At 42.4% G+C, this 17,523-nt stretch overlaps 1 protein-coding gene across 4 annotated transcripts in view; it reads right to left on the reverse strand.

The window, feature by feature from the left end:
* The window catches only part of LOC118503847, a 31,648-nt gene extending 17,300 nt beyond the window's left edge, over positions 1–14,348 (reverse strand). For 2 of the 4 annotated variants that reach the window (XM_036037556.1, XM_036037557.1), the window contains exons 1-2: positions 14,248–14,348; positions 13,062–13,299 (exon numbers count right to left, since the gene is read on the reverse strand). The gene's annotated coding sequence lies outside the window, so the exon portion shown is untranslated. The remainder of the gene's footprint in view (positions 1–13,061; positions 13,300–14,247) is intronic. The other 2 variants (XM_036037558.1, XM_036037559.1) reach the window with 2 other exon arrangements.
* Between the last annotated feature and the right edge of the window lie 3,175 nt (positions 14,349–17,523).

Here is a 17,523-nt window from a genome sequence, read left to right on the forward strand (position 1 = left end):
ACAGGTGATTCAGGATGAAAAAAAAACCGAAACAGAGAATGCGATTAGAAGCATCGAGCACTTTTAGTTCGTTGTGTTACATATTTTATCGGTAATCCATTTCCAGCGGCAGATGATTACATGCCGGTGTTTCAATTAAAAATCATTATGTTTTTCAAGTGAAGAAACAAAACACAAACGATATCAAACTAACCTCATGCATCATAACGAGGATGAGTTAATGAAACGGTATCGATTGTCGACCATTATTAATCACCCGTCGATGGCAGGTAAATAATTTGCAACAAATTGCGATGGCGAAATGTCAATTTAAAGCGCAGCCGTTACGGGGAGCTTATAAAGCTTCATCGTTGTTTGTTTGTTTTTTTCGTTGTGTTTAAATCCAGCAGTTCCGTTCGGTTTTCTGTTTGTTCTTTGCGCGAACAATCCCCATGCACAGCCCACGTCACGTTCGGTAAGTGAGTGTGTGTGTGTGTGGCCGTTGCCTGTCCAGCATGTCGATGTGGACCGACTGTGGACTGTAATAACATTCCACGGTCACTGTCAAATGTACACAAATTGGATATATATCTACCATTTTCGGATGGTGTCTGTGGTATGTGGCACAAGGGCCACGTCGGTGGGCGTTGGGAGCCAAGAGTCAGTGCCGAGAGTCGAGCCAATCTGCCCGCGAGCGGTTCGGTCGGTTCGGCTAACAGTCAATAAATTGGATCCGGGACGATCCGTGACCTGTGAAGCTTACATTCATTACCCATGCAGGTGGATTCCAGCTGTGATCTGGCACCACAACCAACGATGCAATATAACGCCATGCAGTGCGCCACGGCGGGTCAAGAGATGCAGTGTAGTGCCACCTGATAAATGTCGCATCGCTGAAATATGTCAACGTTGGAGTTTGCACTGGAGCACCGGCGCTGGAGCACGGTCGTGGACGTTGTAGTACGAATGCTAGGCACCAAACCAGACCAAGTACCAAGTATGCCGTGTACTGTTGCGCAATGTTGGGCGAGGTTTGGTCGAGGAGTGGCACTGGGCGGAGTAGGCGGGGTAACAATTTATCACAATGACGGGGTGCGTCCCGTGAGATGCGGATAATTTACTGCACATTCCACGCGTACAGGAAAATGTTGTACCTTGTACCTCTGTACACGTGTTTGCGCCATGCCTGTGCCAACGCGTGGACCAGGTATTAGTCATAAGCCTTTTTCGGGTGAAAGTTGTCAGTCGACTAGTGTTGTTGTGTTTTTTGTTGTTGTATCGCAGAATTATAAATCTGACCGTCGTTGATTGTTATTAATTACATGCCGAAAAATGTGTATCAGATGGTATGGTTGGTAGTGGAACCATGGAACCAGAATTACAGTGAGTAGTGGACATGGGAAAAATAATTCCAGTTTGTTCGTGTTGTAATGTGAAGATAAGCATTGGAGGGCGAATATGAACGCTTCATTAACCCAGGAGAATACTGTGAAGCGTTTGCTATAAAAAATATGTTTGAAGATGTTTTACTGATACTTTTCTCTTGCAACATTGTTTAGAGTGAGGACGACTATGGTCCAGCTGAGTGTACCTTCCTAAACCTAAAGTTCCTTTTTTAATGCCGAGGCTGCCTATTAAGAAGATATAGGACTAACTATTTATAGCTGTACTCAATAATATTTCTCTTCATCTTTGCGTTATCTTTGTCTCTAGTGATTTTTTAGTGTCATGGATGATCCGCTGACTGGGTAATAGTATCCGGAGCACTGTTGGTCCCAACCTGGAGAGGAAGACGGCCCATGAGTGGCTCGTGGGCGATTCTCACGCCACGACACGATTCTGACCTGGTCGAGCTTGAGCAGTCACTGTTGGGTTGCTTGTTGAATACAGTAGATCCAAAATCGAACATGCCCGGATAATGACAAATAACTGTGAGAAAATGTCTGGGTATATTTGTGAGTTTTATTATAAGGGGTCATAATATCAGAAGACAGTCTGAATGGGATTTGATACCCGTGTCTGTCGTGTGAAGACCAACACCACTATCGGCTCAGACACCTTACAGCCTTATATAACGATTTAAAGTGCTGTGTACTGAGAACAGGTCCTAGTGTAAAATTGCTTCACTTAATTTAGCTTAAGCTCTAAATTAGGTCCTGTATGTATCAGAGATCTGAATATCTGAATGAGACTTGATACCCGGTCCTGTAGTGCAATACTACTTCTCCACCAAACCTCTCATCTTCATTATTCCTCCATAGTGAGGATTGCTCGTTCGAAGTTTTTTGTCTCCTTTGGCTCTACGGTCTCTAAAGATCTCGACCTACCAACTGGACCTAGCCTAGGACAGTCAGTTCTGCATACAAGAAGACGATTTGGAGCATTTTGGATAAAGAATTCTGTGATATCATTGGAATATCATATTTCAAATTTTATACTTCAGATCCTTAAACCCATATTACAGCTTTTTTTCGATCGCTCTATACAATTATTCTGGGTTAATACATTTATTATAGCGTAAGATAGTTGATTTTGCATCAAATCGCAATGTATAACCAAATTTAAAGTCTGATTGACAATGGACACAAACCCGAACACAAGAGTCATTTATACTAAAGGATCTTTATACGGCACGACCGGGGTTCAAATGGACCGCTCCCCTTTAGTGAGGATTGTCTATCCAAACTACGTGGTATCATGAAGTCTAGTAAGCCAGAAATGACAGGCATGACCTTATTAAGAGGTAGCTAATCCATGAAGCGAGAGTGAGAGAAATAGATAGAGAGTAGGAGAGAGAGAAGGAGAGAGAGAGAGAGCAAACTAATCGCTGTTACTTATTCAAAATATATGCGAAAACTCAAACAGCTCTTTTCTAATATTGAGGATGGCATCTTGTATTGAGCAAAACGCCTAAGCATTGCTGTCACCGTTTAATCCTAGATGAAACTCACAATTCATACTGAGCTTGAAGTTTAAGAATCAAAGAATCACACCGTAAGAACGTTAAGTCTCACGTCATAGCTGGAAATTGATTACAATTATCCCTTAACGTTAAACTTTGCGACAAAAATCGTAACGAAACCTCACACCGTCACCGACACATGACGACAGTCTTTCAATTCTGCATTGTCGATTGCGGTGTGGTGAAGATACGCGAAGCAACGCTTATCGCACACCGTGTGTGCACAACCTTACACGAAAAACCCCGTTTTCCTTGACACTGTACAACGCTTTCGCACCGTTGAAGCGCTACCAAAAACCATCACCTCGGCCAAACCGTTCCGTACCGTGCTCATTAACAACGCGCGCGCGAGAAACATCCCCCGGAGAACCGGGCAGCATTAAACACAAATTTAATTAAATTCATCAACGTGTAGCTCATGTTGCTGAGGCTGGTGACGCTCAAGACCGGAGGAGGCCACTTGTGTCGAAACCAAACAAACCATTCTCAGGCCAATCTTGCGTCTGGCCGCTTCCCGTGTTCCTCGTGCCCGTGCTGTGCAGTACAAACAACATTGGCAAAAACTTTTCACTCGCTCACATCTCAACATCTCTTCGCAGTCAGAGACCGCGCGCGCGGGAGAGCGCGGCCTCGTTCAGTCTTCAGACCCCCCCCCCCCCCCCCCCCTGTCGACTTATCAGCCTTGGAAAGCGGGCTGGCTGGCGGGAGACTCGGAAGGGGGTGAAATGCATGGGATGTAAACTTTGAAAGCGCGCAATGATCCGTTCACTGGACTGGAGCCTGTAGCTTGAAGTTGCTACCAACCAAGAAGCTTCGGGGTGAAAACCATTTCCGCGACGAAATTGTTAAGAAGCGGAGTTTAATGCTTTGCCGTGGGTGAAATGGAAGAGTAAATAAAATCCGAACGAAGGGTGAGACATTGAAGGGGAAGATTGCTTTAAAGTCGTGGCTTGTTTTAGGGCAAGCTTCCGTGCTCCATCCCGTTACCATTTGCTAACATTTCGCGGCGCAAGAGGACACTTCTCGCTTCGCGGCTTGAAACTTAGATCCAAAGCTATCAACTGACTGTAGACGAGCGAAGTGAAGGAAGAAAAGCGTTGCCTTTTCCACACCCCACGGTCGACGGCGAGGAACAGCACGTGGGGGTGCCGTAGGGCGAAAAAAAAAAGGTTGACAACATATCCATCAAAGCGTCCTGACCTGCGTCTAGGCGGTAGCGGCATCGTTCGCACATCCTTCGCATGTTCCGGAAATGGCTCTTAAAAGGGAATTAGGAGGGAAAGCCACCCGCAAGTAACGAGCGTCAAAACAAACAATGCCTTCGCTTCTAGCAAAACATCTGCAGGGTATGTGACGGGAAGGGCTGTTTTGCTTTATTTTTGACGGACGGATTGACAGAGGTTTTGGGTGGTACGGGGCGGAGGCTTGATGGTTTCGTTTCTACCGTCGTGTGTTTGCCCGAATATGGTTGAAAAATAATCATCTAGTCGTTTCGTGCCAGCTTGTTCAAATAAAAAGAGCAAACAGGGTGAAAGAATTTTGGAAATAGGTGGTAAAATGAAAAGAGAGAAAACTTTAAAGGAGTATGAGAAAAAGGCAAGAAAGTTGTAGAAGAATGAAAGAGTTTAATAAAAAAAAAATATCACGTTCATAAAAAAAACAGCACAAGCTCCATATAAATCCTAGTGCAATAAATATTAGAAAAAGACTTTGAGACGAAGAGGGAAAAGGAACCCGCAATAGTTCAAAACGACGTTCAAAAAGATCAAACAATAATTTGATTTGCAATAAACAATGCAAAAATCAAAGATTTAATTATTTTCTGCATTTTGTAAAAATAAAAATGAAAAAAAAATTAAATTAGAAAATATTAAATATTTTGAAGAAAACAGAAACAAAAATAGAAAAAAACATAAAGTAAAACATTGAAAAAGTTTATTTGATTCAACTCTTGTAGTGAAAACAAAAGAAAACTTTTATGAAAGTGTGTTATAAATGAATAACAAGGACTGGAAAATGAATAAGAAGATGATAAATGATAAAATGTTTCACGAATTCAAAATTTTTGAAAAATATAGAAGATATGAAAAAAATTAAGAACAGCAATGAAAGAAATAGAAACATATACAGGAATAAATGAAATAGAGAAATAAAATAAAACCATTCAATAAATAATATAAAATAAGTAAAACATCATACAATAACAAAGTAAAGCAAAGCTTAACTTGTGAAAGTTGCTCAAAGCAAAAATGAGAATAACAACAAAAAAATCATGGTTTTATCTGAGTGCACCAAGGAAAAGAAATATTTTTTGTGAAAAATCTAAAGAAAAACATAAAAATGCTAAATTTACAAAAAAAAAGTTAGCATAACAAAAGAAATCAAAAATGAAAAAAATAAGAAAAAATAAACATTAAAGGATGAAATTAGTTTGAAAAAAAATATTAAGAATTGAAAAATGCAATTTGTTTTAAGACGAAAGAAGTCAAAAATGGTGATATAAATAGAAAAATTAAAAAAAAAATCATTTTAGTATAAGGAAAATAAGAATATAAATTAGAAAATTGAGCATCGAAAAGAAATAAATCACAAAATAAATATCACAAAGTGAAATAAACCACAATAAGAATTAAAAAAAGACTGGTAAAGTTATGGTAAAAGCAAAACAACCCTTATCTTGTAACAATCGCAATAAAATAGGAAGCAAAATGAAAGAACAAAAACAAAGTGCTAACAAATTTGATAGAATGATTAATGGGAGCAAACCGGAAGAGGATGGAAACGTTTAATACAGAATGTAGAACACACATCAAACAGCGAAACGACGCACCAAAAAAAAGACAATCAAGCAAATCAAATTAGTACAAACAGAGCGAAACAGCGGCATGAAATTGAATTACGCAGATGTCAAGTCAACCGCACAATTGTGATCGGAGCCGGGGAGTCAGTTATACGGAACGACAAAAAAACCGCCCCCACCTCGACCACCCGCCCTCCACGAACGATACAATTTAAGTCTTACCGAGTGTCATTAGAAGTGGAGTGTTTAGGTCGCTCAAGGATGGTCGCTCGCTGAGTGGGAAACTCTCGAGCGAGCGTCCACGGTGGAAAAATTGGATTCGGACCCGGGCTTGTGGCTTTTGTTCGCTGAAGGAAGTCCACTTGGCCTTACTGTCACCTTCCCCTCTATCCCTGCCCGTAGTCGATAGACTGCTTCAAGAACTGACCATAATCCTGCGGTTCGTGTGACACCATTATTCCTATCCCAGCTCATACCGTGTCTGTGTCGGCTACACTTCCGAAAGGTCGCCCGAACTTTAAGTCGCGACTGAAGGATAGCTCAGACAAGCGAACAGTTTGGCTTTGTTTTTTTGTTTATGCTTGATGGACTATTCTCACGATATTCCCTCTTTGGGAGGGTTTCATCGGAATCGATCCGTCCCGGTGGACGCTCGTGCTCGTGTGTCTGGGTAACTTACCATCGCCTTTTCCGGTTCTGTTTTTCGTCCTTCTCGCCGAAATACTGGCGAGCGACCGAGGAGAGCTGGTTTCTTGGGGAAAAGACCTTCGTGTATCAACTGTCACAACTAGCACAGCACGATATCGGCGTCAAAGTTGAAGTGTGGTCGCCCGACGCACGACAACAGGAAGAAAATGGGATGATCCTGTCCCTGTTGTAGGGCTGGTCGGAGGTTGGTGGGCGTTTTTAAACCGTGGAAGAAAAATTGCTGTTCGGTACCGTTTTTTGTGCAGACATTTTGTCCAGCAAAGGATCACAGAAGGTGGAAGAGATCCCGTGCAAAGGCATAGGACAGGAAATCAATTTCCGTCACACACTTTGTGTCAGAAAGTTTGTCGGTCCTGGTGGTGGTACAGTGGTTGACATTGAAGTGGTACAGTGGTTGACTTTACACGCACATCGTACAAAGTGACTGCCTTGCGTGCGTGTGCGTGTGAGTATTGAAGAAAAGCTAGCCCAAAAAAAAAAAAAGCTCAATGGTTTACCTATTGTGGTATTGATTTTCTTGCAGAAGGTGCGTGGAGAGTGAAAAAAGAGAGGGTAACGGAGCAACGGAGTTCCTCTAGACAAAGAAAAGCAACAGTGGAGCCCGAACGTTGGTTTAGATAGCTAATCAAGACGTTGAACAGTAAGAAGCAAGATCCCAAAACCAAAAAGATTGTGTTAGCAGTAAAGTTCAGTTCGAAAAATGTTCGGGCCCCTACTAACCAGCCAACCAGCCAGCCAGTAGATAATTTAATACATTTTTCGTCTTGTTCACCCTTTTTTTTGCTCTGGTTGGAACCCCGTAGCCAGAGATCGTGACTAGTGTTTGTTATTGATTTTTTACCGCGTGAGTCAGCAAAATTTTTACGCTTCGCCCGGCTGTTTTGCTCTGCATGCGAAATATTGTGGGCAGCGCCTTTGCTCGGGCTCTCAGGACCGCCACGGACTGGACTGGAATTTATTAAGCGGCACAATCAACCGAAAGCTTTGCCCGGTTATGAATTATGGGTTGCCATTTCGGAGGGAAAACGGTGGAAAATTGAAATTTTTGACCGCTCTGTGTTTTTTCCGCGAGGGCGGGGGGTTTTCATTTAAAGCTATGTAAATAAGATAAGAAAATGGCCTGGAAAGAAAGGCAGCAAGGATTGAAGTAAGTCGTAAAGATAGGAGCAAATTAACTTACAGTGCGCCGAAATAGAAATTAGGAAATGCTTCAGTTATTCGACTTTGTCAGCGATTTTCTAGATCTAAAAATGGACAATCTAGAATCTTTGCTGGAAAAAATTCTTTCTATAACTGGGCTTAGGACCAGACGTCTGAGGACGTAGTCCAGATAGGCTATAGGCACCTCTAATTCAAATTGAACCATTTATCCGATTCGACGGATGTTTGTTTGACACCCAGAGGTGTTATTCATTTTATCAATTTCAAAATTTGTCATTAAATTGGTGTTTGGCATATAAGAAGATGTTTAAAAAAATATGAACTATAGATTCTGGAGGAATTGAATAGCCATATCCTAGCATATATTTTATGATTATATTTGGCATTTGAAGTAACGTCATATGAGCCTTGCTATAACGTTTGTAAGTCTACAGACCTTCTGCTTCTCCTTCCTTGACACTTCAACCTTCATAGGTCTCGGCCTGCCTTTTCTAGCTTTATGTGGCTTGATTTTACCTGAAGATGGATAGTCAGTCTTGCGTACTTGGAGGTGATCTGGATACGATTTGAACCCAGCTCTGTCGAGTGAACACCGGCACCGATTCGTTAACTAAAAGTATTTAATTGCATCTGTTTTGGAGTTAATCTCCTTGGTGAGTGCTTCTTCAAATACTATATCTTCTTCTTCTTAATCTGCTCATGGTAGAGCATCTCTATAAGACATGGCCAAGTCACCAATCCATTTCCACGATCCAAGTCCAGGCCTGCGATAGCCAACAGGGAAGACTCCACCTAATCCAGCCTAAGAGCTCTCAGTGCTCCTCTACGCCTCGTGGCGTACGGGTCGATGGCAAACAACTTCCATTAGTGGGGCATGAGTCCGACATTTTCATAACGTGCCTTAGCCATTTTCACTTGAAAATTGTGGACTCCAAGAGTCTTGTGAAACTTTATACATCGCTGTTCAAATTCAAACACTTTAGTAACTTCTGATTCCGAGAGATCAGAAGGACTGGCGATCTCTTATATACTATTTGCATACTTTTCTGTACAGTGCCATCAGGTGGAACGGAGGTGAACTACCAAGAAGAGTCTTTATATTAAAATCCACTTTATCAATAGTTTTAAACGAAGCGTTCAAAGTCTCCTTCAAAGGGGCGTTGGCCGAGGCGACAGCGGCGCTGGTCTTCACACGGCATGGTCGGGGTTCAAATCCCATCCAGACCGCCACCCCGTACATAGGGCTGACTACTTTGCTACGGGTAAAATTAAGTCACAGAAAGCCAGAAATGGCAGGCCGAGACCTCTCGGGGTTGTAGTGCCAAAGAAGGAGAAGAAGTTCAAAGCCTGAAGAAGAAAAAATTACAATTTTGTTCTTTTTTGTAACTTTTCAATCGAGAGCTGAGCAGTCTTTTTTTGGTGAACTGTTAACAAAATGATCAAGAAATAGATTTGCTCAACAAAAATCCTTATCGTCCATGTCTAAACCTAAAAAAATCGTTAATTGAGTCGCAAAATAAATTTAATTACTAGGTGTGTTAAATTTCAGTCAACAGGACTTCAACTTTTCTTTTCCCTTTGTTCAATAATCTTCGCTTTCCTTCCCCTAATTGAAAAGCATTATTCCAACGGAATGAAACGGTAGCTAATTGGACCGATGAATGGGGCTTTATAATTTAGTTCATTAAAAGGTGGCAATTGAAATTTCTTCCCTTGGCAATACTCCTCGGCCGCCACACTAGCTCGAACCCTGCTGATGAATGTTTTGATTAGGTTTTCTAGGCACGTTTTCTAGGCCTTCCCGGAAAGGCAGTCTTTTTCACTCGGAAATGGTAAAAATCAAAGCCAAAAAAAAGACGAACAAAAAAGGAAACAATATTTTCCCACCAAAACTTCAAAACTTCCAATTTAAATAAAGAATAATCCCCGGAAGGTCAACAGCGATACATACATCTACCTAGAGCTAGCAGATGGCCACACACAGATTAATCATCCGACACGGCAAAAAAAAACCCCATCTAATCGTACCATACCAATCGAAACACACCGGACAGTTGGGGCGCTAAACTTTAACCCACTGGAGAAGCAGCCACAAAACCGCTGCATCCTTCCGGGGTTTTCACTGCGGTCAGCAGTTGTGCGAGCGGGCAGCTGCTACCGATCCGGCACGCTTGACCTTTGAATCCTTGCCCCGTTGTTCGCTCTAGGACAGTGTCACGCCTGTACAGAAAAAAGGCGACCAAAGAAGGAGGATGGATTTCCTGTTTTCCTTTTTCCGTTGGCGTCACGTACGTTTTAAAAAATTGAGATCGATTTTCCACTAGACCTCGGCACCGGAAGGACCGCCAAAACGACCCAGCGTAAGAAAAAAGGACAAATTTAAGCGCAGAAGGTGATCCGGATCCGGGGAGTTTTTTTTCATCTTGGGAAGCGTTTTGTTTGTATCCTTTGCCGCGGGTCCAATAGCAAGTAGCAAAAAGGACGTGGTGGAAGAAAAAAACAAGCGGAAAACCTTAAACCTTCATACCCTGGGGGTTGCTTTAGACGAAGGCCCCGATTAAAGAAGGTACGAAAAAGGACTATTATGTATCTCTGACACCGTTTCGCAAGTGCAAACACACAGCACGCCAGCCCGGCCGAGGTTTTGATTTGAAACCCCACGTGCCAAGGTGTGGAAAGGAGATTGTTGTCGTGTTTTGGGGTGGTGTTTTTCCCCACCCTTTTGTTTTTTTAAAGCTGGTTTTTCCATTTCGAAATGATAAAATTTCAAATGAAAAATGTTTATTGGACGGGGTAGTACGGGGTAGCAAAGCTCGGGAAAAGCCGACACGACAGTGCCAAAACACACAAAAGCAAGCGAGCGAACGAACCGGCCGGTAGCTGCAAACCGTGCGGGGCAAAAATTGTTTTGTGGTCATTACTAGGGTCTGACATGGATTCGTTTTTTTTTGGTATGTGTTTTGTTTAGCCATGGCCATACCAGCTCACGAGCATGGTGATAAAAAACAAAACACCCGAAACGAATGATCGATTGAAGGGTTATCGCTTGGCAGCACATCATAATGACGGTGGCACTAATTGAAGCGTGGGTTGTTGGTTGGCGATGTTGCAGATCCTGAGAATAGGCTTCGGTGGATGGAAATGTGTGCGGAGTGGGTCACACAAGGCAGGAGGAAAAACCAGCACATCAGACGTAGTCAGCAAATTTTATTTGCGTTCGGGTTCGTTTCAGTTGTTTGATTGATTTTTTGCTCTCATAAAAAGTGGCTTGACAGGAATGTATCACTCTCAAAAAAGGCTTTGGTTGGGAAAAATAATTTTTGTTTCTTCTCTAAATCGTTATTTCAAATGTTTCATTTAGCCGGATTGTAGCTACAAAGCGACAGGTTTACCCTCAATGATGTTCCTTTACTAAAGGACATCGTTCTTAGTAGTGCAATTTAGTTTCTGGATATTTTCTAGACAATTTGGAAAAGATTTTCATGTTGACGTTTGAACGATGGACGTAAAATCCATCAAAACTTTCCAAGAGTCTTCAGAACTTATGGCTAGTCAATTACTTTGCCTGGTATTGTCCAGATGAAACAAAACACCTTTCTACTCTGTAAGTTTTCACCTCTTATTTATTGATGGGAATTATAAGAAATGAATACCCTATTCGCTCAAAAAACACCCTACGCGTTCCAAAGGACTGATCTTGAGCGTGATCTCGTAGTCCAAGAGGTCCTGCCGTCCAACCCCACTTCTTACCTTGTCGTCAAATTATTAGACCTCGTCCTCTGAAGGCCTTGTCATACAAACAAACTTATCTTCACCGATGTGTCATAGTCAAAACGATCTCGTCATCCTATTTTTAATTATTCAGAAACTTTGTCCTCGTGCTCGCATGCTTTCACATCATCCTCAGAGATATCTCGTTGCCAAGAAACTTCGTCCTCTTAATACTAATTCTTTCAAGCGTATTTGCCATCTTCAGGGAGACCTCGTAGCCGTAGTGATCTTGTATATCAAGCTTCTCCAACAGAGATACCTCGATGTAGATCATTCAAATGCTAAGTGGTTCAAGATTTAATCATCTTCGCAGAGACTTCATAGCCGTCGGGGTCTAATCGCTCAAGCGTCTTCTATTGAGACAGCTCGTATTCGAAAGGAATCTACCAAAGGGCCTCATAAGCTACCAAGAGGTCTCGTAGTCGAAGAGTTCCCTTCTACAAAGACATCTCATCTGTCAATTAAAGCCTCATTTACCAAGACCTTTTGAAGTCAAAGACGTCTGATCATCCCAAGGGTCTTATTGTCCTCGTATCAAAGTCATGTAGTAAGCTACAAAACTTTTTTAAGTTTAGATTCGCATAGGTCCAACATAGGAAGAAATGGCATACAAAGACCAAAGAACTTAATTCAATTTGCACTTTTTAAAGGAAGTAAATATCCCTTATTATTACTCCAGCTCTAGTTATAGCCATTCAATTAGCAAACGGAAGCATTTTTAAAAAAATGTAGATTTACACACTTCTAACGATCCTGCTTCCAAGAAAGTAAACGACCGGGTAAAAACAAACCCATAAAACGCTACCACCTGTTTGAGTGTTTAGACACGCTAGATCCTTCCATCCGAGACTTTGATTTCGAGACCCCATTCCGATTGGGGTTTTATGGACTCGCCTTTACAGCTGTCAACGGGAGAGAAGATGGGCCCGGAACTGGGGTACATTCATGCACCGTAAAGTATTTTATGTGACTTCCGTTTTAAACTTTATGCCGAAAATCTTCACGCCTCCCGGAACACTATGAGTGTGCCCCTTGGAGGAAAAAAACGGGAAGTCCATGCCCATGGTTTATAACCCGGAAAATGATTAGATTTCGCATCTCTTTTTCTAACCTTTCGCGTGTTTTTTTTTCTATTTGCCTTCTGAAAGAAAAACATTACTTTCTCACAAAAAAAAAACGAAGAAGCGTGCGTGCCTCCAAGAATGTTCGATACTGTTCGATTGCGCTGACACATTTGGCTGAGATTTTAAAACTGTTTATCACGTAGGAAATGGGATTTATCAAATAAAACGACAAACAAAAAAACGGGCCGAGAGTCGTAACAGAGTGTACGAGAACAGCGTAACCGGATGCCGGGTGGAATATCATCAATAAACCATCAACCCTCCCAAGGCTAGAAGGCTTACTGGATCCATCCAACATCATCATCATCGTCGTCGGCTTCATCTACGGGGTTTGGAATTTACGCGTGAAGCATGGAAAGCAGCGTACGAAAGGAATCAAGCTGGCAAACGGAGGTCTTATCTCGACGCGTAAGGGAAAAGTGAAAGCTCACGTGGCGCGAAAATGAACTTTGCCGCGTATGTTGTGTTTCATGCCGAGAGAGGGAACGAAGGTAGTAGCTTTAAGAGGATAGATAAAGCGATAACAACGGCGCAACATTTTTTCTTCTGTACGTACCGACAAAATGAGTGTTAATGATGAGCTTTGGAAGGTTACAGGAACTCGACCCCACGGGTACCATTGGGTGGGCCGATCTAATCCAGCAACGGAATCGTCCCCCACTCTGGAGGGGAAACACTCGAGGCCCCTGGTTGGTTGATATTTTCTCACATTCACACGTGTTTCGCTTAACCTTTACACTTTAAATCGCTGCTCGGTGTCGTGGTGCCACTGGGAAAACGAACCTATAATTTTCCTAGAAAACAATAAATCACATACACACATAAGGGGTGAGTTTAATTGCGATCGTGGCATCACCATTTCGAGCTGATAATCAAGCAGGAAGAGGGAAACACAGACACGCAGACAGACAGACAGACGGGGGATAATTTTCCAATTGCCGCTTAATATTTTTCCCGTCTACAAAAGACGGCGCACATCATCATCATCATCACACCATCTGACACTGAAACTCGGGTCATTACACTGAGCACAGGGCGCACTGGTGATCGAACGGTATTCATTTCCATTATCGCATTTGAATCCGGGTGAGAGATTCCGCAGCTGACACACGCCGTCGTCCTGTTTTCGTGGCAGCAAACGGCTGCCTCACACTCACACACACACACACGCTGCACATATGATAATGACACACCAATTTATCATCTTATCACTCGCGTGAGCCATTCCGGGGGGTGGGTGCAATATTTCACTCGCTTTATCTATTCCGATCGGTGATCCCGTAGACGGGGAAATTCGTTTTGGGGCAAATGGAGTTTCCGGACACACCTTTTCTTTCTTTTGGAGCTTGTTTGAGCAACTTTTCGCCACTATTTTCTTGCGGCTGGTTCAGGTGTGGGAAGATGGGTTGTTTTAATGGCTGATTGCACTATTGGGGTTTCGTTTAGTTGTGTGTTCAATCATCACTTCAATACAGCGGTATTATTCATGCATTAGTGCAGCCACTGTTGTGGAGGAAAAATTGACACTCGAATTTCCACCAGGGGAAAATCTCTTCTATTCACCACTGTCGATGGGATTGATCGATTAATTAGCTACAGAACGGTGTTTCTTTTCTAAACCCCCCTATAGCACCCCGAACCTCCCCTTCGATCTCAAAGAAAACACCGACAAAACTAGAACCAGCTTTCACTCGTCGCTGTATTTCTTGGAATAAACGAAAAATAAACAACAAACTCTTTACCGTAAGCTGAAGCTTTCTCCGGTGTGCGGGAAAAAATGCTACAACGTCACACCGGACGACGACGCCCGTAACCTGTACCGTTTGCAGGCTCAACGTTCACTGAGCTTTTCGAGCGCACGGATGGATACTTTTGATCGTTCGGATGAACTGCGGGGAGTTCACTCACGCCATGAGTGACACTCACCAGTGTCACTCACTAAAGGCGCTCCGGCGTCGACGCAGAACCGTTTTAGTACAGTCGCGATTGTGTTCATTTGTTCACTCCAATGAACTTTTTATTCATTTTTTTCCTCCTTTTTGTGTTCCCGTTCCCTTTTGTTACGTGCTTTAATTAGTTTCATTTTGTTTCGCTATTCGTGTGCTGTCGTGGCTGTCCGATGGGACGAACACCGTTTTCGATGTCGAGGATTAAACGGGACATCGTCGACATCGTCCACGGATCGTGTGTGTGAAGGTAAGGAAAAAAGGGAAACAAATAGGATAACAACACCGAACACAACTAAACTGTGTGTGTGTGATCGTTTTGTGTAGTCGATGCACGTGCCTGTTCTCTCACGGTAAAATAGACGCCGTGTTCCGTGTGTGTCAACAAGTGTCATTTAGAAACGAGCAGCTTCGTTAGTGAGACTTTATTTGTTGCGCTCTTCTCTGCCAGGTCGAATGTAAGTAAAGTTTTCTTATAATAAAACTGTCTTTACTATTTTAAGCTTGTCCTTTCTTCTTTCGTATGTGTGGAGCATAATTGTAAGCAATAAATCTCAATCAATCCCACACACGGCTAGCTTCAAACAGCTCAGGTTCCCCAGGTTGAACCGCACTCCGTATTTTACATTCCCATCGCTCCACTAGAAAAAGCGGCACAAAAGTATAAAATCATTATCAACTCGACCATCAAATCGTGGTCGTCGGTTCCCCACCGCTTACCGGATGCGAACGGCTGTGATCGTAAATTGTCGGCAAAAGTTCATTAGGTTTGATTAATAGCCACAATTGAGTTAATTGGCCTTTGTTTGAAGATTTGCTGGCGAACAGAAGCGAACGAAGGAAAGGGGTTTTTCGACGCACAGGCCGTCCAGGATTCCCCCCCAATCGAACCTGAAATAGTATCGTAATGGCCACGGGTAGATACGAGAATCGTACTGTTGACGCACACGCTAGGGTGAAATAGAGCGACGACCGAATGATTAAACCATCACTAACAAGGTTTTGGATAGTTTGATAACGATGCTCGAAGTGATAATGTTGTCCACCCGTTGTTCATCGTGACGACTTGAAGACATAATTGTTACAATAAAGAGATTAAAGAACCAATTCGGATAATTTCTGTAATGCTTCTACCAAGACTGTAATTGCTTTATTTAAAATAATAAAACTCGGTTTCTTCAGCTACATTTCTGTCTCGAACCGATAACACCTTCGGGGCGGAAAAAAGCATCGCCAAGGATGTAAATAGAGTCACAGCACACAAAAACTGGCAATAATCGTCCCGAACATTATCATTAAGCCACATTATCGTTAAGGCACGTTGTAGCTCCACCAGGATCGGTGAGCAAAAGTTGTACACGTTTCTTATGGATTGCCGTAACGAAGCTAAGAAGGAGCTTTCTGTGTTTTTGCTAGACAATCCGAATTGACTTTTCCCATGTTGGTAGAAAGCATGAAAGAAGTGTGGGCCTTTTTCTTCGAAGAGCTAAATGAGATGCCCATTATGTTGAAATGTCTAAATGCTGACGTTCACCTTTTTTACGAAGTATTATGAGGGTAATAATGCACGGAAGGAACACTTAAAACTGATATGGTATCAATCAGATAAGCGAACGGTATGATATGTTAGAAAGAAAATTGATGTAGATGTCTAATAAGGTATTAAAATGAAATTTGAAATCCATTACATGCTTTGTTTAACAATGTGAGAGGTTTGAATAATAGCATACAATTCCGAAAAACTTTCACTTCGAAAGCTACCCTAACTACAAACCGTTCTAAGGATATCTGCTTAATTGATATCATTGCCATCATCAGCAGTTCGGTAGTGATTTGGGTTCCACCTAGAATCCAACCACTTCCAACTTAGTAGCAAAAACAAAATCATCCCTCTGGGGAGAACCTCATCGGATGACAGCGTACGCGCACCATTTGGGGTGCGAAAAGCGGGGCCCAGCCCCAACACAATGAGGCACACCCGTATTACCATCTCTGGTGCGTTGTTACCTTTCACAGCCTTGCTCCGAACCGATCCGAATCGATAGCAGCTTATCCGAAAACCGACCAAAGCGATGATGGCTTTGGCCTGGAAGCTGTCACCGGTTTCCGGCAAGCCGGAGGGCGGATCGAAGAATTATGTGATGTGAGTGGCAGTGTTTGTTCTACGGGATGGTTTCTTTTGCCTCTATTCGCAGATACGAAGTGTGACAGTAGCAGCCAGCAAGCAAGCAAGCAAGCAAGCAAGAATAATCAAATGAACTAAAGAAGCGGCGGGGAAAAAAAGCAAACCGACGGATGGTTATGTCAGAAAGACAGATAAGGACGTGAAAACAGATAACAGCTCAACCGCATTGACACATTGGCAAAGTAAAACGACTCAATTAATGTGATATAAGCCATCGATTACACGCAGATGTCACTGTTGGGTAGCTTGGGAATATCGAAATAATGTGGTTTGTAATGAGATCAGTTCTTGTCCTGCTTTTTTTTCGTTCTATTGTATGTAAATATGGATCTTGAAAGCATAATTAAACAATGTTTTTGTGTAATAATTTTAAGAAAATTCATAATCATAAAACAGGCATCAAATGGAGGCGCCCGGTCGTTTGTGAAGTAAGAGCTTTTGATGGAGACGCCTGGTGTTTCACTTAAATGTAATAAAATAAAACTTTGTATGTTCTTGCGATCGAATTACGATTAAAAATAGCAAGAAAAAACAACAAAATAGGAACCTCATTCACCGCCCGGGAGAACTTACTTAAGTAAATAAAAACTACGACTCCAGCTCGGACTGCAAATGCTCTATCATGCTCACCAGAAATCAATAATAAATGTGTAAACTTTTTCTACCCTCTATGCTCTAGGGTAGCTCGTAATTGATATGAACGTTTAGATATTGTGGCCATCCCATCTTAGGAGAGCGTACGAGAATGAAAGAAAAAACCTATAACGATCATCGATATTTTGATACCGGAAGTAGCCACCGCCACAATCACCAACGAAGCAAACCATCGACCGTCGAGGGCACATTCGGAGGTGCGATAGGAAATTGATCTCAAGTGAACGAGATAC

Source organism: Anopheles stephensi, chromosome 2 (genome assembly GCF_013141755.1).
Source record: "Anopheles stephensi strain Indian chromosome 2, UCI_ANSTEP_V1.0, whole genome shotgun sequence".
Taxonomy (NCBI): Eukaryota; Metazoa; Arthropoda; class Insecta; order Diptera; family Culicidae; genus Anopheles; species Anopheles stephensi.